We start from the raw sequence: 22,078 nt of genomic DNA on the forward strand, positions 1-22,078 counted from the left end.
AAATAATTGAGGCCAAAAATGTCCAATGTAATGAGTAAGACAGAAAAATAGAATTTCCCTTTAGGTGAAATTCTTGGACTATATATATATACACACACACAAACACACACATATATATGTAACATATATATATAACAAGGATATATATATGTAGTGTATTTAAAAGTTGTATAGATACAAAAATGCTTATTATATATGCATATGATTTCTATAATCACTCTGTCTGAACCAAACCCTAAAGATTTAGGTAAAAATCTTGCATATAAATCTCTCTCTATTAAGGCATTTAGTCCATCTGAGGCTAAAATTGTCACATTCAATCAATACCCATTAATGGTGATTGGAAATAAACTGATCTGGAAAGGAGCCAAATGGCAAAATCACTTTCCAAAAAGAAACAAAGCATTTATAATAAATACACAAAACACAACTCAGTAAGCATCAAAAATAATTGAGGCCAAAAATGACCAATTCAGTGAGTAATATCTTACTCACTGATAGAAAATATCGAACTCTCATTTCCTTTGGGCCAAATTCTTAAAGCTATTTTTGGTGCCTTTCCATTTGCCCCTTGCTGACCTTTCTATGTCATCTTTTGAATACTAAACACTCTCTCACTGCCCAGGCTCCCTCTTCCTGGTTTACCGTGGCCCCATTTTCCAACAGACCTAGAGTCTTCCTTTCCATGCTGTAAGCCTAAAGTGGTAGGTGATAATGTGAATTTCAGATGCCTCAATCAGTGGGACACACACTTTTTAGTTAGAAAGCAGGCACCCCTTTGGGTGTGTCTCAAATCATAGAACATACAGGGAACTACCTACCTTTATATGTGTAACACTTTCCTACTAAAAAGACCAAATGGGACATTATATCTGAATTGCCATTCAATTCTTTTTCTTTATACAAACATTTATCTCTCTACTTGGCCCGTAAAAATAAAAAATAAAAAGTAAGAGGATGTGTAGCAATCGGCCCCTTCACATTCTTGCCAGGATGATGATTCAGGGCCCTAATAGGCACATGACTTTCAGGCTTTCCCCTGTGTCACTTTTCCACTGCATGTCATTTAGTGTGTGTGCTAATCCCCGAAAATCCTAAGTGCAATAATTTGTGAAATTTTCTATGACTGTAAATATGCATAGAGTTTTAATACCCTCCATGGACAAAAGTCCATTTTCTTTTTTTGTTGTTGTTTTTTTGTTTCCTTGTTTTTGCTGATAGTAACTTAATGAGCAAAGAGTAAACTGTTATCTCTTTAATTGGTCTCCACTGGTTCATTCATAGGAGGCTTTTAGAAATGCACTTATTTTATAATTAACAGAGAGTTGTGACTCCTTTGTAAGTCATTGGCCATAAAAGGCTTTGTTTAATAATCACAGTCATGTTTTCTGTTACTCTGTGTCAACAGCGCAGTGTCACGCTCAGAGACTGCTTTCTTACAGTCTCAGCAGTCTCTTTGGTCTTCTATGCCTCTCCTTAAGTTCTCTCAAGAGCTGTTCTCTTCAAGATCCAGGTGCTTCTGCTGTTCTACTCAATTGTTAAAAGAAAGAAAGAAAGCAAGCGTCATAATTTTTAAGAAGATTGGAATCACCAGGACTTGTTTTCTTACCCATTTCTCTCTTACTTCTATAATACTCACATTCTGTGGCTTTAGCAAAGTCCTCCTACTCTGAGATTAAAAACTCTAATTTGTAACTTAGGCCATTATAAAATGTATGCTAGAGGACTACTCTGGTTTTTAAATATGGTACTTATAAATACAGCATTATTAGAAGTCAAGAATGTTTCCAACTTCTGTATTTGTCATGTATGTGTCTAGGCCTCTATAGTAAACTGCTTTACCCTTGACCTCTAGCTATGTTTTCTCCTCCTCCTTCTAATTGCTCCAAGCTTTCTTCTTAGGTCATTGTAAGCTGTCCTACTTCTTCCCTGGTACACTTATGTTCTGTATACTTGGACTGCCTGCCTGTTCTCAAGTTTATTTCTCATCCTTATTTGGAAAGTACAGAACTTGAGAATGGTAAACAAAATCGACATTCTTTGTTATTTGGTAGGCAAGTAACTAATTTAAGACTTAAAACAGAAGTATAAATTATTATAACAGTTATAAGTGGTTGAGTGCCAATTTTGTGCTTTTAGCTGTAGAAAAGAAAATCATTTTCTTACAAAACTGTGACTATACACTGTTGGTAATAAAATATTCATGCTAATCATGTTCATAAGATTGTAACAGAAATGCTGATATTCTAATATCTCCATTTCTCCCCCTATGGTACTTAGTAAACTATGGAACTAGATACTAGTCTAGAGCATTTTTTTCTTTCTCATATTATATTATAGGTCATTTTAATACTAATTGTAACTAAAAAGTAAGCATTTTCTAAAACTATTTCTATTACCAATGAAAAATTGTGTTGAATGCTAATACTAATTATTTGTCAGTGGTAACCTTTTGTTAAAAGAATTCTTTTGTTCATACTAGGCAGGACAGAAACTGAACCGGCAAGAGAGACAGATAAATCTAAATTTCTGTAGCACTTTTTTCTCTCAATATAAATATTTAATTATGTAATGAGAAATTCTTATGAAAAATTGTGACATACAATGGGATTGATTCTTTCTCTGTAAGTAGGGCACTAGTCATGTATCTGAGAAAGAAATTAAAACTTTTAAAGTATTTTTAAGTGATGGATCTATTCTAGGCACTTTAAAATATTCTCTTTAATTGTCACTGTACCCTACAAACTAGATATTATCATCCCTATTTCACAGATGAGTAATTAAGGTGAAATAACTTGCCCACAGCTGCACAGTTAATACTAGGAAGAGCCAGAGGTATGACACAGGGCTGATTCTAAAGCTCATGTCCTTTCCATCTTCTTAAAATAGGCCCCTCTGCTCATTCTTCAGGAGAAAATCAGCCTTGCAGTATATTATAATACCTACCTCGAGAGCCTTGTGGTTTGGTGGATAAGGATGTGGGATCTGAGGTTAAACTGAATTTGGAGCGCAATCCTGTCACTCATTGATTGTGTAATCTTGAACATTACTTGATGTCTCTGTGCTTCAATTTCATCATCTGTAAAAAAGGGGTGATAACAATAATATCCACTCAGTAGTGTGGTTTGTAAGGACTACATGAGGGAATACACATAAAGTTCTCAATAAAGTGGTCAATACATAGTGTTCAATGGACATTTTCCAGGAGTTTGTTCTCCCTATAAAAGTTGGTCTTTTTGTGGGTAGAGAAAAGATGTATGGGTTGTAAATTCCTTTCTTCTTAGCCACTTATGTCTGGCTGATTTGGAAATCACTGCTTGTTTTAGATCCCTGCCAGATTTTACATGTTCATTTTTTGTTCCTTTCATGCATCGTAGAAGATTAAAAATGCCCATAAATTATTTGCTAATTCACCCTTTGAGAAGATTTTCCTTCTCTTGAATATATGCTAGACTTAGTGACTTACTTGATAAACAGAATATTGCAGAGTGGGACTTTTAAGGCTAAATAAAAGGAGTCTTGCATCTTTTGTCCACATCTCTTTGAATGCTTCTCTGGGAGTCCTCAACCATCAGGTGAGAAGTCTGACTGCCTTGAAATGTTGGAAAGGCCATGTGTAGGCACTCTGGTCATCAGATCCAGCTAAGTCCAGTTTTCCAGTCATCCCTGCCAAGGTGTCAGACATCCAAGGAAAGCGGTCTTGGACCCTCCAGACCGATCTGGATATCACTGAAGATGTTTAGTTGACAGAATAATCTCCCAGCTGAGCCCTGCTTTAATTCCTGACCCCCAAAATTATGAGATATAATGAAATGGTTGTTGTTTTAAGCCACTACATTTTGGGGTAATTTGTTACATAGCACTCGATAACTGAAACATGCATTTATTTATTTTCAATGAAACTCTTGTGCAAAAAACTGTTCTAGGTAGTGGGGAATGATGCATCTATGAACAACTTTAGCATGATCACTGATCTCGTGAAGGTTACTGTCTTAGCCAGGGTTCTCCAGAGAAACAGAACCAACAAGATAAGTATATACAGATATGTATACATAAAAGGAGATTTATTATAGGAATTGGTTCACATAGTTATGGAGGTCAAGAAGTCCAACAATCTGCTGTTTGCAAGCTGAGGAACAAAGAAAGCCAGTGGTGGAATTTAGTCAGAGGCCAAAGACCTGAGAATTGGGGTATGTGTGAGGGAATGAGCAGATAGTGTAAATCCCAGTCTGAGTCAGAAATCTCAAGAACCAGGAACACCAATGTCCAAGTGTAGGAGAAAATGGATGTCTTAGCTCAAACTGAGAAGAAAATTCACCCTTCCTTTGCCTTTTTATTCTATTCAGACCCTCAATAGATTGGATAATGCCCGTTCACACTGGGGAGAGTCATCTGCTGTACTCAGATTGCCTGTTCAAATGCAAATATTGCTAATACCTACTATTTGAATTAAAATTCCTTAAAGATTCAGTAAATATGTCTGATAAGAAAATATTTCTGGCTACTTTCTATTCCTTTCCTTTGCTACTTTCTATTCCTTTCCTTTGCTACTTTCTATTCCTTTCCTTTGAGTCAAAATGATCCTATAGAATATGATCATTCATTCCCCTTACTCATCAGACTTAGCCCTAATTTTTTTTCTGTTCTCCCAATCAAATTCATCCTGAAACAATGAGTATTTTCCAGTATTTAGGATATTCAAAAGGATATATTGTTCACTTTAATGAAAAGACCAAAAAAGGAATGTCAAAAATGTTTTTAACAGTAGTAGTGGCAAAGCCAGCATGGGTGCAGAACCTCCTGAGGTGACTTGTTTGAAAGAAACATCATTCATTTGGATGTTCAAGTAATGTTATATTTTTTAAAGAAACACTTACACTATGTTATCATCATGCCATATTTTGCGGGTGTTCATGCGTGTGAGCTTGATTTCATTTGTGCTCATCTTTTCGACTATTTTCCATGCGTCAGTGATTTTTTCAAATGTGTCTTCTACTTCAAATTTCTGACTGATCTCTTATCATTTATACCTCTGAATTTCCCCAAGCCCTGAAATTCTGTTTATTCTATCTAGGCTTAGCTAATTTTCTCCTCTTCCCAAACATTTACTTCTCCTTTAATTTCTACTGAATGAATGGTATGGTAACCAGCTTGGTTGCCTAAGGAAAAATGTGGATGTCATCTTGGATACCTTCTGCTTTCTCAACACTCACAATGAATTTCTCATCAAATCTGGTTGATTCTACTTTAAAAATATATCTTGAATTTCCAATAACCCTCCCCAATTACAATTGCCTTGATTCATGATTTTTTTTCTCTTGCTAGACTACTGTCCCTTCTGCCTGGAATGCTGTTACTCACTTTGACTCCATGGTGAACATGTTTTTCAAGACTTAGTTTAAGCTCATCCCTTCTGTATTCCATAGCATCATGTTCATGCCTCTGAAGCAGCCTTAAGCACATTGTAGTATTATTCATTTATATTGAGGTCTATCTTCAACTTTTTTTCACAGCTTAGTATAGACATGGCATTTTATTTATTCATTCAACAAGTATATATTAAACATGGGACAGGCAGACTGCTTGATCCTGCTGCACAAAACAGATAAGATCTCAGACCTTGTGGGTCATACAACACAGTGAGGGAGATAGATAATAAAATAAGTAATTACAGTAAAGGGTAATGAAGATAATAATAGGTGGATGACAGGAGGCCATGACAGTATGTAATATAATTATATGGGATAAGAAAAATGTTTACCTGAGGCGGTAACATTTAATCTGAGACCCGAAAGGTGTGTTAGAGTCAGCCAGATTTAAGGATAAGAAGATGGGACTAGGAGGGAGCATACTTCTTTCAGAGGAAATAACACATGCAAAGACCCAGAGGTCACAGAGTACTGATCAAAGCCATTGAAGGTTTGCTTGATATCCTGTCTTATAGGAAAAAAAATTTTTTTTAAATGAAATCAAAGCCATTGAAGGGATTGGAAAAATACTGTAAAGCTATCAATAAATATTTATTGAATGAATAAAGTGTGGGGACATGAGTCCATCTATAATACTGAGTTTACTAAAGAGCATTAAACTTTTTTGAGTTAAACTGTACAAAAAACTTAAATTTGTTTGTGGACTTCCCTATACTCTTAAACAGAAATCACCTAATTATACTTTTATTTGAAAATTTAAGCAAACCAGTAATAATTCCAGTTTGCATTGATGCAGCAGCCATTTTTAGTGTCTATCTCATATACACTCTAATCTCTGTTCTCCCTTATTAAGAAAACCTCCTTTTCTTGGGGTTGCAAAATGCTCTATCTCAGGCAATTGACTGTGCTTGCTCTAGAGTTGTGATATCTAATATACTAACCACTAGCCACATGTGGCTGCAGAGCATGTGAAATAAGGCTAGTCTGTGGCTGGCTTCACCACCTGCTGATTGAAGAGCCCCAAAGTCTTAAGGAAACATAGGCAGTAGCCAGGTAGTGGTTATAGTAAGCCTTGGGCAAGACCCAGTGCTGTGTTGACAGGTCTGACCCAGTGCAGTCCCAATGGTGGTGGCCATAGAAGTGCTGTGACATCTCTCCCCCAGCCCCAGGCAGCTCAGCAGAGAGAGAGAAATTCTGTTTGGGAGAAAGTAAGGGAAGAAAACAATAGTTTCTGTCTGGCAATCCAGATAATTCTTCCTGATCTTATCCAAGACCACCAAAGCAGTACCTCTGTAAGTCTGCAAGAACTACAGTGTTACTGGGCTTGGGGTGCCCCCTAATGCAGATAGAGCTGCAGTAAACAAAAACTTAGATAACAATTAAGTCCCTTTGAATACCTGGAAAGCCTTCCTTCCCAAGAAGGACAGGTACAAACAAGCCTAGACTGTGAAGACTACAACAAATATCTAACTCTTCAATGCCCAAACACTGACAAACATCCACAAGCATCAAGACCATCCAGCAAACATGACCATACCAAACAAATGAAATATGTCACCAGGGGCCAATCCCGGAGAGACAGAGATATGTGACCTTTCAGACAGAGAATTCAAAATAGCTGTTTTGAGGAAACTCAAAGAAATTTAAGATAACCCAGAGAAGGAATTTAGGATAAAAAGAATCAAGTAGAAATTCTGGAGTTGAAAAATGCAAATGACATACTGAAGAATGCATCAGAGTCTTTTGTATCAGGAATGATCAAGCTTGGAGACAGGCTATTGGAAAATACACAGTCAGAGGAGACAAAAGAAAAATGAATAAGAAGGAATGAATCACATATACAAGATCTAGAAAATAGCCTCAAAAGGGCAAATCTAAGAGTTATTGGCTTTAAACAAGAGGTAGAGAGAAAGATAGAGATAGAAAGTTTATTCAAAGGGATAGGCCAGGTGTGGCGGCTCACGCCTGTAAGCCTAGCACTTTGGGAGGCCAAGGTGGGTGGATCTCTTGAGGTCAGGAGTTCAAGACTAGCCTGGCCAACATAGTGAAACCCTGTCTCTACTAAAAATAAAAAAATTAGCAGGGCATGGTGGCATGCACCTGTAATCCCAGCTACTCGGGAGGCTGAGGCAGGAGAATCCTTTGAACCTGGGAGGTGGAGGTTGCAGTGAGCTGAGATTGCCCCACTGCACCCCAGCCTGAGTAACAGCTGAGCAAGACTCTGTCTCAAAAAAATAAAAATAAAAATAAAATAAATAAATAAATAAAATAAACATATAAATAAAATGAAACACAAAGCATAAAACAAAGGGATAATAACAGAGGACTTTCTAAACCTGGAGAAATCAATATTCAAGTACAAGCAGTTTATAGAACACTAGGCAGATTTAACCCAAAGAAGACTACCTCAAGGTATTTAATAATCAAAGTTCCAAAGGTCAAAGTAAAGTAAGGATCCTAAAAGCAGCAAGAGAAAAGAAACAAATAACACAAAATGGAGCTCCAATAGATCTGGCAGTAGACTTTTCAGTGGAAACCTTGCAGGACAAAAGAGAGTGACATGACATATTTAAAGTGTTGAAGAAAAAAACCTTTTACCTCGCAATGTTATACTGGTGAAAGTATCCTTCAAACATGAGGGAGAAATTATTTCCCAGACAAAAACTGAGGGATTTGATCAACAACAGACCTGTCCTACAAGAAATGCTAAAAGGAATACTTCAATCAGAAAGAAAGAAAAGCGTGTTAATGAGCAATCAAAATCATTTGTAGGTACAAAACTCACTGGTAATAGTAAGTTCACAGAAAAACAGAGAATATTATAGCACTGTAATTGCAGTGTGTGAACTACTCATATTCTAAGTTGAAAGACAAAAAGATATCAATTAAGAATAATAACTTCAACAACTTTTCAAGACATAAACAGTACAATAAGATATGAATAGAAACAACAAAGTAAAAAAGACAGGGAAACCAAATTACAGTTTTTATTAGTTTTCTTTTTACTTGTTTGTTTGTATGTTTATGCAATCAGTGTTAAGTTGTCATCAGTTTTAAATAATGGGTTATATAATTTGCAAGCCTTGTAGTAACCTCAAATCTAAAAACATACAATGGATACACAAAAAATAAAAAGCAAGAAACTAAAACATATCACCAGAGAAAATCACCTTCACCATAAAGCAGTCAGAATGAAAGAGAAGACCACAAAAAAAACAGATAACAAATAATAAAATGGCAGAAGTAAGTCCTTATTTATCAATATATTATTGATAACATTGAACATAAATGGACTAAACTCTCCAACCAAAAGACATAGAGTGGCTGAACGTATTTTAAAAAATGACCCAATGATCTGTTGCCGAAAAGAAACACACTTCACCTATAAAGACACAGACTGAAAATAAAGAGATGGAAAAAATATTCCACACCAATGAAAACCAAAAAAGAAAAAAAGAGCAGCAGTAGCTATATGTATATCAGACAAAATTGATTTCAAGATAAGTATTAAAAGAGGCAAAGAAGGTAATTATGTAATGATAAATGGGTCAATTCAGCAAGAGTATATAGCAATTATAAATATATATGTACTCAAACACTGGAGTACCAGATATATAAAGCAAATATTATTAGAGCTAAAGGTAAAGAGACAGACCCTCAATACTATAATAGCTAGAGACTTTAACATTCCACTTTTAGCATTGAACAGATAATCCAGACAGAAAATCAATGAAGAAACACTGAACTTAATCTGCACTATAGACCAAATGGACCTGATAGATATTTACAGAACATTTCACCCAAGAGCTGCAAAATATACATTCTTCTCCTCAGCATGTGGATCATTCTCAATAACAAACCATATGTTAGGCCTCAAAACAATTCTTAAAAAAATTGAAATAATGTCAGGTATTTTCTATGACCACAATGGAATAAAACTGGAAATCAACAACAGAAGGAATTTTGAAAACTGTACAAAACATGGAAATTAAACAATCGGTTCCTGAATGACCAGTGGGTTAATGAAAAGATTAAGAAGACAATTAAAAAATTTCTTGAAGCAAATTATAATGGTAACACAACATACCAAAACCTATGGGAAACAGCAAAAGCAGTACTAAGAGGGTAGTTTATGGCTATAAGTGCCTACATCAAAAAAGAAAAGAAGAAAAACTTCAAATAAACTACCTAACAATACATCTTAAAGAACTATAAAAGCAAGAGCAAATCAAACCCAAAGTTAGTAGTGGAAGATAAATAACAAAGATCAGAGCAGAAATAAAGTTGAAATGAAGAAAACAATACAAAAGATCAAAGAAACAAAAACTTTTTTGAAAAGATAAACAAAATGGACAAACTTTTAGCCAGAATAACTAAGAAAAAAAGAGAGAAGACCCAAATAAATCAGAGATTAAAAAAGAAAACATTACAACCAGTACCACAGACATTCAAAGGATCATTAGAGGTTACTATGAACAACTATATGTCGATAAATTGGAAAACCTAGAAATGGATAAATTCCTAGACACACACAACCTACACAGATTGAACCATGAAGAAATCCAAAACCTGATATGACCAATAACATGTAACAAGATCAAAGTCATAATAAAAAGTCTGCCAGCTAAAAGTCTGGACACAAGGCCATCACTGCTGAATTTTACCAAACACTTAAAGAAGAACGAATGCCATTCCTAATAAGAGTATTCCCAAAAAAGAGGCAGAGAGAATACTTCCACACTCACTCTGTGAGGACAGTATTACCCTGATACCAAAACCAGACAAAGACACCTTGAAAAAAAGAAAAGAAAAATGAAGGCCAATATTTCTGATGGACATCGATGCAAAAATATTCAACAAAATACTAGGAAACTGAATTCAATAACCCATTAAAACAATCATTTATCATGAGCAAGTGGGATTTATCCCAGGGATGCAAGAATGGTTCAATATCTGCAAATCAATCAGTGTGATAAATCATATTAACAGAATGAAGAACAAAAACCATATGATCATTTCAATTGATTCTGAAAAAGCATTTGCTAAAAATCAACATCCCTTCATGAAAAAAACTATTGAAAAACTGGGTACAGAAGGACATACCTCAATATAATAAAAGCCATATTTGACAGACACACAGCTAGTATCATAATGAATAGGAAAAAATGAAAACATTTCCCCTAAGATCTGGAATATGATAAGGATGCCTGTTTTCACCACTATTATTCAACATATACTGGAAGTTCTAGCTAGAGCAATCAGAAGAGATAAAGAAATAAATGGCATTCAAATTGGAAAGGAATAAGTCAAATTATCCTTGTTTGCAGATTATATGATTTTATATTTGGGAAAACCTAAAGACTCCATTAAAAAGTATTAGATCTGATAAACAAATTCAGTCAAATGGCAGGATACAAAATCAACATACAAAAATCAGTAGCACTTCTATATGTCTGCAGCAAACAATCTGAAAAAGAAATTAAAAAGTAATCCCATTTACAATAGCTACAAGCAAAGTTAAATACCCAGGAATTAACTTAATCAAATAAGTGAAAGTTCACTATGATGAAAACTATAAAATATTGATGCAAGGAATTGAAGAAGACAGAAAAAAATGGAAAGATATTCCATGTTCATGGATTGGAAGAATATTGTTAAAGTGTTCATACTACCTAAAGCAATCTACAGATTCAATGCAATCTGTATCAAAATACCAACGACACTCTTCACAGAAATAAGAAAAATAATCCTAAAATTTATACGGAATCACAAAAGACCTAGAATACCCAAAGCTATCCTGAGCAAACAGAACAAAACCGGAGGAATCATATTACGTGACTTCAAGTTAAACTACAGAACTATTATAACCAAAACAGCATGGTGCTGGCTTAAAAATAGACACATAAACCAATGGAACAGAATAAAGAACCCAGAAATAGATCCTTACATATACGGTGAACTCATTTTTTACAAAGGTGTCAAGAACCTACCTTGGGGAAAGGACAATCTCTTCAATAAATGGTGCTGGGAAAACTAGATATCCATATACAGATGAATAAAACTAGACCTCTATCTCTCACTATATACAAAAATCAAATCAAAATGGATTACAGACTTAAATCTAAGGCCTCAAACTATGAAACTACTGCAAGAAAATATTTGGGAAACATTCCAGGGCATTGGACAGGGCATAGATTTCTTGAATTATATCCCACAAGCATAGGCAATCAAAGCACAAATGGACAAATGGAATCACATCAAGTTAAAAAGCTTCTGCATGGCAAAGAAAACTATCAACGAAGTGAAGATACAACCCGCAGGATGGGAGAAAATATCTGCAAACTATGTATCTGACAACAGATTCATAACCAGAATATATAAGAAACTGAAACAACTTAGTAGGAAAAAATACAATAATCCAATTAAAAAATGGACAAAAGATCTGAATACACATTTCTCAAAAGAAGAGATAGAAATGGCAAACAGTGATATGAAAAGGTGCTCAACATCATTGATCATCAGAGAAATGCAAATCAAAACTACAATGAGATATCATCTCACCCCAGTTAAAATGGCTTTTACCCAAGGCAATAACAAATGCTGGTGAGGATAAACAGAAAGGGGAACTTTTGTACATTGTTGGTGGGAATGCAGATTAGTACAGCCACCATGAAAAACAACATAGAAGTTCTTCCAAAAACTAAAAATAGCAATATCATATGATCCAGCAATCCCACTGCTAGGTATATCCCTCAAAGAAAGGAAATAAGTATATTGAAAAGATATTTGCACTCTCATGTTTATTCCAGCACTATTCACAACAGCCAAGATTTGGAAGCAACCTAACCAACGGATGAATAGATAATAAAAACGTGGTACATATATACAATACAGTACTATTCAGCCATTAAAAATGAGATTCTGTCATTTGCAACAACATTGACGGAACTGGAGGTCATTATGTTAAGTGAAATAAGTCAGGCACAGAAAGACAAACCTTGCATGTTCTAACTTATTTGTGGGAGCTAAAAATTAAAACAATTGAAATTGTGGAAATAGCAGAATGACGGTTACCAGAGACTGGGAAAAGTAGTGGGGCTTGGGTGGGGGCAAAGAAATATGGTTAATGGGTACAAAAAATAGTTGGAAAGAATGAATAAGGTCTAGTATCACAACAGGGTGACTATAGTCAATAATAATTTAACAGTACAATTTAAAATAAAGAGCATAAATAGATTGTTTGTAACACAAAGGATAAATGCTGGAGGTGACGAATACCTCATTTACTCTGATGTGATTATTACGCATTGTATGCCTGTATTAAATTATCCCATACACCCCGTAAATATAAAACACTCTACTATGTACCCACAAAAATTAAAAATTAAAAAAAGAAAGCAAAAGAAATAAATAAGGCTAGTCTGAAATGATATGTTGTAAGTATAAAATATACACTGGAGTGCAAAAACTATAAAAAGTAAAATATGTTATTAATAACTTTTACATTATTTGCTTGTTGAAATATTATAAATGTTAGATTAAAATATATTATGAAAATTAATTCACCTGCTTCATTTTACTTAAAAAATGCCTACTAGTAAATTACATATGTGGTTTACATAATATATGTATTAGGAAGTACTGAATTAGGCCATTCAAAACAATCCTGCTTTTCTTTTCCCTTTCCCAGCTTCCCTCAAAGGTAAGGATGACCATAGGATCCAATTCTGGACAATGAGACCTGAACAGAATTCTGCTATGTGTGTTCTGGGAAAGTTTTGTTTTGTTTTGTTTTTAACTCCAGGTAAGGATTGAAACTGCATTGCCCTTTTGCTTTCCAGCTTCTTTCCCCCATTGAATTGTGGAGATAATAGCAAGTGGACACATGGGTTATTAAAAATATTTTAAAAAAATTTTTAATGATTCAATATTTTTGGGAGAAAGGCTAATAGAATCGCATAGATTTTTGTCTTTGACAATATTGATTCATTGCTACTATATAAGAAAAATGGCATCCTATTTATGTAAACTACTGTTGGTTCTGCATTCTATTTCTTATAGCCAGACAAGTTATTAACTAATACAATTGTATCTAATATTATCCTCAGGGTGGATTAGGTTGTGTGGAACCGTTATGCCTGTTCTCAGCACCCTCTGACTGCTATGTATTTACATCTGCTTTTTAAACAACAATATTTAAAAATTATCTTTTGTTGGGTACAGTATTCTATAAATGCCAATTAGTTCAAGTTGATTTATAGTGTTGTTCAAGTCTTCCCTATTTGCACTGCTTTTATCCATTAATTTGATTAATTATTGAAAGGGAGGTGTCAAAATCTCCAGCTCTAGTTGTGATTTGATTACTCTCCTTGGAGCTCCATCAGTTTTTTGCTTCATGGATTTTGAAGCTTTGTTATCAGGTACATAAAAGTTTGGTGTGGTTATATGCTCCTGATTAATCAATGCCTTTTCTTATTATGAAATGACCTTCTTTATCTCTGATAATATTTTTGTTCTAAAAAATCTACTTTGTCTAATATTAATGTAGCCACTTCACCTTTTTTTGTTTAGTGTTATCATGGTGTATCTTTTCCTATTGTTTTACTTTTAACCTATTTATGTTTTTTATATTTAAAGTGGGTTTCTGTAAACAAGTGGTTGGATTCTGCTGTTGTACTCAAACTGGCCATCTTGGCTGCTAACTTAGGATGTTTAGGACATTTACATTTAATGTGATTATTGGTATGGTTGGGTTTAAATCTGCCTTGTAACTATTTCAATTTTCTTCATCTGTTTTCCACTTCTCTTTTTCCTTTTTTTGGTTTGTTTTTATTTTATGTTGAATATTATTTTATGCTTTCATTTTATCTCATTTGTTGCTTATATTACCTTAACTCATGAAGACCACAAGTCTCTACTTGTTTCTCTCCCACTGGGTCATGACCTAGAAACCTTTTTAGCCAGTAAGCTGGGGCAATAACAGGGCCCAACTCGTTTGTCTCTTGTCTCTCAGAAATCACTGCCTTTCATTGCCTGGTGTTTAATGTCTTGAAAACCATTCTCATATATTTTGTCTGGGTTTTGAATGGTTTCAGGTGGGAGGGTAAATCTGGTCTGTGTTACTCCATTTTCACTGGAAGTGGAAGTCTCCTTCATTATCTTTTTGATATAAGATTGATTACATACAAAAAATTGACATGTAAATAATGAAATGTAATGTTATCCGCTTGTTTTACTTTATTCGGTTACCTCCCTTCTTTTCAAGGGGTGTGTGAGCTTTCACTTGTAATGATACAATTGTTTCTTCTCTTTCTTTCATACACCACCACCAAACAATTCAGATGTTCTGCAATTCCAACTTTAAAAATATACCCCAAATTGATCACATCTACTGTCAGTGCTTCCCAGGTTAAGCCACCATCATCTCTGGAAACTACTGCAATGGTCACTTAACTTGTTTCCTGCATCTATCCCTCAGCTCTCCCAGTCTGTCCCCAAATATCAACTAATTTTTTTCTTATGTTTAAAATTATACTATAATTTGTAGTGATAAACACATATATTTAATATACCATTCTGTGAGTTTTAACAAAGGCAGATATAAACATTTCTATCATTTTAGAAAGTTCTCTCATGGGCCTTTTTAGTCAGTTCCCACTCCACCCGCAAGAGACAATGAGTGTTCTGATTTCTATTAGATTAGTTTTGCTTTTTCTAGAATCACTAATTATGTATTATTTTGTGTCTAGTTTCTTTAACTCAGTAAAATTTTTTTAGATTCATTCATATGGTTGTGTGTATTGGTTGTGTTTCTTTGTATTTTTGAGTATTAATCCATTGTACAACTACACAATAATTTGTTTATCATTCTTTTATTAGTGAGTACCTAGGCTGTTTTCAGTCTTTGGCTATCATAAAATTGCTATAAATGTTTGTATAAAAGTGTTTTTGTGAACATATGCTTTTATTTCTCCTGAGTAAATATCTAGAAGTAGAAATTCTAGGTCATTGGATAGGTATATGTTTAACTTCGTAAGAAACTGCCGAGCCATTTTAAAAAGTGGTTGTACCATTTTACTCTTCCATTGATGATTTATGGGGGTACAGACCATTTCATATTCTTTGCAACATTGGATATTGTCAGTCTTTTTAACTTTAGTCATTCTAATGGGTATGTAGTGCAATCTAATTTTGATTTAAGTTCCATTTCTTGATTAATGATGTTGAATCCTTTTTTATGTGCTTACTGGCTATTCATATTTGTCCTTAATAAAGTCTCTTTTCAAATCTTTTGATCATGTTAAAAAAGGATGTGTGATGTCTTTTTATTATTGAGTTGTAGAAGTTTCTTACAGAGTCTAAATGCAAGTACTTTCTTAGATATATTTTGCAAATATTTTCTCCCAGTCTGTAACTTGCTTATTGTTGTTGGTGTCCTTTGACAAGCACAAGTTTTTGATTTTGTTGAAGACCAATTTATCAAATTTTTATTTTATGGTTATATTTTCTGTGTTGTGCTACAAAATTCTTGCCTATCCTATGTCATACAAATATTCTGCTATGTTTTCTTCCAGAAACTTTAGAGCATTAGTTTACATATGGGTATTTGATCCATCTTGAATACAGTTTTGCATATGATATGAGGTAGGTTTAAGATTTATTTATTTCCATAGAGATATGCAATTTTTCCAGCAACATTCTTTAAAAAGAATTTTGTTTCTTCACTGAATTGTTTTTGATGCCTTGGTCAAAAATCAGTTGACCAGGTAATTGTGGCTTTATTTGACTCTCTATTCTGTTCCACTAGTATATTTGTGTATCCCTACACTGATACTACTCTCTTTTGACCACTGTTGCTTCATAGTAAGTCTTGAAATCAATTAATGTAACTTCTTCGATTTTTTTCTCATTTTTCAAGATAATTTTAGCTAGTTTAGGTTGTTTGCATTTCTATATACATTTTTGAATCAGCTTGTCAATTTTGTTTCTTTTTTTGAGACAAAGTTTTGCTCTGCAACCCAGGCTGGAGTGCAGTGGTAGTCTCGACTCACTGTAGCCTCGACTTCCCAGGTTCAAGGGATCCTTCCACCTCAGCCTCCCTAGTAGTTGAGACCACAGGCACATGCCACCACACCTGGCTAATTTTTGTATTTTTTGTAGAGACGGGGTTTCACAATGTTGCCCAGGCTGGTCTGGTCTTGAACTCTAGGATTCAAGTGATCCACCCACCTCAGCCTCCCAAAGTGTTGGGATTACAGACACCTGGCAGCTTGTCAAGCTTTATTAAAAAAAATTCCCTGGAATTTTGATTCAGATTACATTTAGTCTATTGATTAAATTTGGGGAGAATTGCCAGCTTAACAATATGAATTGTCCAATTCATGAACATAGCTTATATCTTCACTTATTTAGGCTGAATTTCTCTCAGAAATGAGTTTTGGTTTTCCATGGGGAGGACTTATACACCAACTATTAAACTTCTCCCTATTTTATATATTTTTGTTACTATTATAAATGGTATATTTAAATATTCTTATTTTTAATGTTTGTTACTAATATATAGAAATGTTATTAGTTTTTTGAACATTGATATATCACGTGAACTTGCTTAATTCATTTCTGACTCTAGTAGCTTTATTTATTTATTTATTTATTTATTTTTTAGATTCCTTAGGATTGTCTATATACACAATAATGTTGTGGCAAATAAAGACAGTTTTACTTCTTCCTTTCCAAAATGTATGCTCTCTTTTTTTTTTTTTTCTTGACTTATGACAGTGGCTAGAATCTATAGTACCTTGCTGAATAGAAGTAGCAAGAAAGAACGTCCTTGCTTTTCTCTCAATCTTGGGGCAAAAGCTTTCAGCCTTTTATCATTAAGTATGATGGTAGCTTATATTGCTGGACTTACATATAATTACATATTGCAAGATTTGATTTGTTAATATTTCTATAGAATCATTTTTATCTTCATTCATGAAGGCTATTACCTGTACTTTTATTTTCTTCTAAAGTTCTTGTCTGATTTTGAAATCAGGGTTATTCTGGCTTCATAAAATGGCCTCTGAATTATTCTTTCCTCCTTTATTTTCTGGAAGGGTCTGTGTAACATCAGTGCTATTATTTTTTTAACGTTTGATGGAATTTACCAGTGAAGCATCACAAGTTTCAACTGCCTTAGTAGCCCTCGAATTCAATCTCTTTTTCCTCCATCTAGCAAAAGACTCTGTTCAATGTTTGGGCTCCACTTTGCTGTGCTGGGTTGAGAAAGTGCCCTCAGACAGAAAGCTAGGGAGAATGGAGGGTTCACTTTGTGTTTTCCTGCACTCAAGGATTATAGCCATGCAGGCCTGATTGTCCAATGCCTGGAAAACTTTGCTTCATATTTTCTCCAGTTTTATGGTTATGTATGGCTGAAGCATAAAGCCAGTGGCCATTTTTTCTTTCATAGTCAGAACTGAAGGTTTAGAGTGATGTTTTGTAATTAAAAACACATTGTGTTAGTTTTTGGCTCCAAACTCACCAACCAAGTGGAGTGCCAACTTATTGCAAGCAAAATTCAAATTTTTTTTTCTATGGCTAATAAGACCACACATGAGCTGGCCTCCTGCTACCTATCTATCACATCTACTACCATCCTTCCCTTCACTTTGCTCTAGCCATGCTGGACTTCCTGCTATCCTTTAACGTACCAAGCTTTTCCACTTGTTCGCTCTGCCTGTAAAGCTATTCCCCAAGATGCTCCTATGATTTACTCACTCACTTTATTTGTGTCTCAGTTCAAATGTTACCTCCACAGTGAGGCCTTGCCTGAACACTATGACGGAGAACTCTTGCACCATTTTCATACTCTATCATCTGATCATGCTTTACATATGTTCATAAGTCTTAGTGCTTTTTGAGCGTATATTATACATTTTCTATTTACAACTTTCTGTTGCAACTTTTCAACTGTATTTTTGTAGCTCAAAACAGTCATAGACAGTATTTAAATAAATGTATGTGGCTATGTTCTAACATAATTTTATTTACAAATGAAAGCGAGCTGTAGTTTGCCAACTCCTGGTCCAGACAAGCAGTACATTTTCTCTGACTTATACATATATGACCTAATGTTATCTCATATGTAAAAATGATTTTTTTTTTCTTTTTTTCTGAGACGGAGTCTCAATCTGTCACCTGGCTGGAGTGCAGTGGCACAATCTCGGCTCACTGCAAGCTCCACCTCCTAGGTTCATGCCATTCTCCTGCCTCACCCTCCCAAGTAGCTGGGACCACAGGCGTGTGCCACCACGCCTGGCTAACTTTTTTGTATTATTAGTAGAGACGGGGTTTCATCGTGTTAACCAGGATGGTCTCGATCTCCTGACCTCATGATCCGCCTGCCTTGGCCTCCCAACATGCTGGGATTACAGGTGTGAGCCACCGTGCCTGGCCAAAAATGATCTTTTTTATAAGCACAGTAGCTTATCCACCATGGTTACAGACAGCCCTGGTACAATCTCCAGACCTCCTGTAGTTTCTACTGCAGAAATTCTGTACTTAAAAAAAAAAAATTCTTGTTTTTCTTTTATTCATTCCTCAGTCCTATGGTAGAAAAATACCTTAAGCTTTTCAAAAGACTTTAAAGGTAATGTTAAAAATACATCACTCACATTTTGAACTTCTGTGGATATATCAATTAGCAATGCTTTCAGCTGCAAGTAACAGAAAACCAGACCAACAATGACTTAATCATCAGTACACTTTTTGTTTTCTTAATGAAATTCTGTAGGTAGGTGGCAGTTCAGTGACTTAATGAGGATCTCGGATTTTTTCATTCTTCTATTCCACCAATCTCAGCTTGTTGGCTTTTGTTTTCCAACTTAAAGCCTCAAGAGGACAAGACAGCTGCCACAGCTTCAAGCATTGTTTCCTCACATAAGTGTGCAAAGCAGAAAGGGAGGGAAAGGGTCAAAAGACCCTCTCCTTACATCCCCTCTCTTTTATCATGAAAGAAAATCTTTATCAGAAACCTCCTGGCAGACTTGCCTTGCTTCTTACTGAGATAAACTAGTTCACTTACCTCTGCTTAGGTCAATCACTTGGACAAGGAAATGGAGGTTCTGTGACTACTTTAGTTGAGGGGTTGACAAACTAAGGTCTGTGAAACAAACCCAGCCTTGGGCCTGTTTCTATAAATAAAGTTTTATTGGAACACAGCCATACCCATTCATGTTTATATTGTCTATGACTGTTTTTGCGCTGCAAAAGTAAGGTTGATTAGTTGTGACAGAGTTGTATTTACTACCTGGTTCTTTACAGAAAAACTTTGCTGTCCTCTGGCTTTGACTATAATTCAGCCCTAAGGCTAGCCACAAAATCAGGACTCTTTAAACAAACAAAAAAATTAGGAGTGGCTCGTAGGAAAGCAAATAATAGTGATCCCTATTATTGTTTATAGTCATTTATATGGTATGCTAATGCATATTTTAACAAATGGCTAACAGATGTACTTTTTGAAAACTCGTTTTCAAATTCTCAGTTTGGGCCCTTCACCCCTTGTTCCTGTTGTCATTCTACCCAAATCTTTTTTTTTTTTTATATACAGCATATCTATTTTATTGTATTAGTTTATTTATTTATTTATTTATTTTTTAATTATTATACTTTAGGTTTTAGGGTACATGTGCACAATGTGCAGGTTTGTTACATATGTATCCATGTGCCGTGTTGGTTTGCTGCACCCATTAACTCATCATTTAGCATTAGGTATATCTCCTAATGCTGTCCCTCCCCCATCCCCCCAACCCACAACAGTCCCCGGAGTGTGATGTTCCCCTTCCTGTGTCTATGAGTTCTCATTGTTCAATTCCCACCTATGAGTGAGAACATTCGGTGTTTGGTTTTTTGTCCTTGCGATAGTTTGCTGAGAATGATGTTTTCCAGTTTCATCCATGTCCCTACAAAGGACATGAACTCATCATTTTTTATGGCTGCATAGTATTCCATGGTGTATATGTGCCACATTTCCTTAATCCAGTCTATCGTTGTTGGACATTTGGGTTGGTTCCAAGTCTTTGCTATTGTGAATAGTGCCGCAACAAACATACTTGTGCATGTGTCTTTATAGCAGCATGATTTATAGTCCTTTGGGTATATACCCAGTAATGAGATGGCTGGGTCAAATGGTATTTCTAGTTCTAGATCCCTGAGGAATCGCCACACTGACTTCCACAATGATTGAACTAGTTTATAGCCCCACCAACAGTGTAAAAGTGTTCCTATTTCTCCACATCCTCTCCAGCACCTGTTGTTTCCTGACTTTTTAATGATCGCCATTCTAACTGGTGTGAGATGGTATCTCATTATGGTTTTGATTTTCATTTCTCTGATGGCCAGTGATGATGAGCATTTTTTCATGTGTTTTTTGGCTGCATAAATGTCTTCTTTTGAGAAGTGTCAGTTCATGTCCTTCGCCCACTTTTTGATGGGGTTGTTTTTTTCTTGTAAATTTGTTTGAGTTCATTGTAGATTCTGGATATTAGCCCTTTGTCAGATGAGTAGTTTGCAAAAATTTTCTCCCATTCTGTAGGTTGCCTGTTCACTCTGATGGTAGTTTCTTTTGCTGTGCAGAAGCTCTTTAGTTTAATTAGATCCCATTTGTCAATTTTGGCTTTTGTTGCCATTGCTTTTGGTGTTTTAGACATGAAGTCCTTGCCCATGCCTATGTCCTGAATGGTATTGCCTAGGCTTTCTTCTAGGGTTTTGATGGTTTTAGGTCTAACATGTAAGTCTTTAATCCATCTTGAATTAATTTTTGTATAAGGTGTAAGGAAGGGGTCCAGTTTCAGCTTTCTACATATGGCTAGCCAGTCTTCCCAGCACCATTTATTATATAGGGAATCCTTTCCCCATTGCTTGTTTTTGTCAGGTTTATCAAAGATCAGATAGTTGTAGATATGCGGCATTATTTCTGAGGGCTCTGTTCTGTCCATTGATCTATGTCTCTGTTGTGGTACCAGTACCATGCTGTTTTGGTTACTGTAGCCTTGTAGTATAGTTTGAAGTCAGGTAGCGTGATGCCTCCAGCCTTGTTCTTTTGGCTTAGGATTGACTTGGTGATGCGGGCTCTTTTTTGGTTCCATATGAACTTTAAAGTAGTTTTTTCCAAATCTGTGAAGAAAGTCATTGGTAGCTTGATGGGGATGGCATTGAATCTATAAATTACCTTGGGCAGTATGGCCATTTTCACGATATTGATTCTTCCAACCCATGAGCATGGAATGTTCTTCCATTTGTTTGTATCCTCTTTTATTTCATTGAGCAGTGGTTTGTAGTTCTCCTTGAAGAGGTCCTTCACATCCGTTGTAAGTTGGATTCCTGGGTATTTTATTCTCTTTGAAGCAATTGTGAATGGGAGTTCACTCATGATTTGGCTCTCTGTTTGTCTGTGATTGGTGTACAAGAATGCTTGTGATTTTTGTCCATTGATTTTGTATCCTGAGACTTTGCTGAAGTTGCTAATCAGCTTAAGGAGATTTTGGGCTGAGACAATGGGGTTTTCTAGATATACAATCATGTCATCTGCAAACAGGGACAATTTGACTTCCTCTTTTCCTAATTGAATACCCTTTTACTCAATAATTGAATCCTACACTATATTCCCT

At 35.2% G+C, this 22,078-nt stretch overlaps 1 long non-coding RNA gene across 3 annotated transcripts in view; it reads left to right on the plus strand.

Annotated features, from left to right (window-relative positions):
- The window catches only part of LOC116479080 (uncharacterized), a 34,085-nt gene extending 20,855 nt beyond the window's left edge, over positions 1-13,230 (plus strand). For 2 of the 3 annotated variants that reach the window (XR_004250929.2, XR_009208870.1), the window contains exon 3: positions 1,409-4,434. This is a non-coding gene — a long non-coding RNA (uncharacterized LOC116479080). Of the gene's footprint in view, positions 1-1,408; positions 4,435-13,119 lie in introns of those variants that run through there. The other variant, XR_009208869.1, reaches the window with a different exon arrangement.
- The last annotated feature ends 8,848 nt before the right edge of the window (positions 13,231-22,078 follow it).

This window comes from Hylobates moloch, unplaced genomic scaffold (assembly GCF_009828535.3).
Source record: "Hylobates moloch isolate HMO894 unplaced genomic scaffold, HMol_V3 SCAFFOLD_12, whole genome shotgun sequence".
NCBI classification, from domain to species: domain Eukaryota; kingdom Metazoa; phylum Chordata; class Mammalia; order Primates; family Hylobatidae; genus Hylobates; species Hylobates moloch.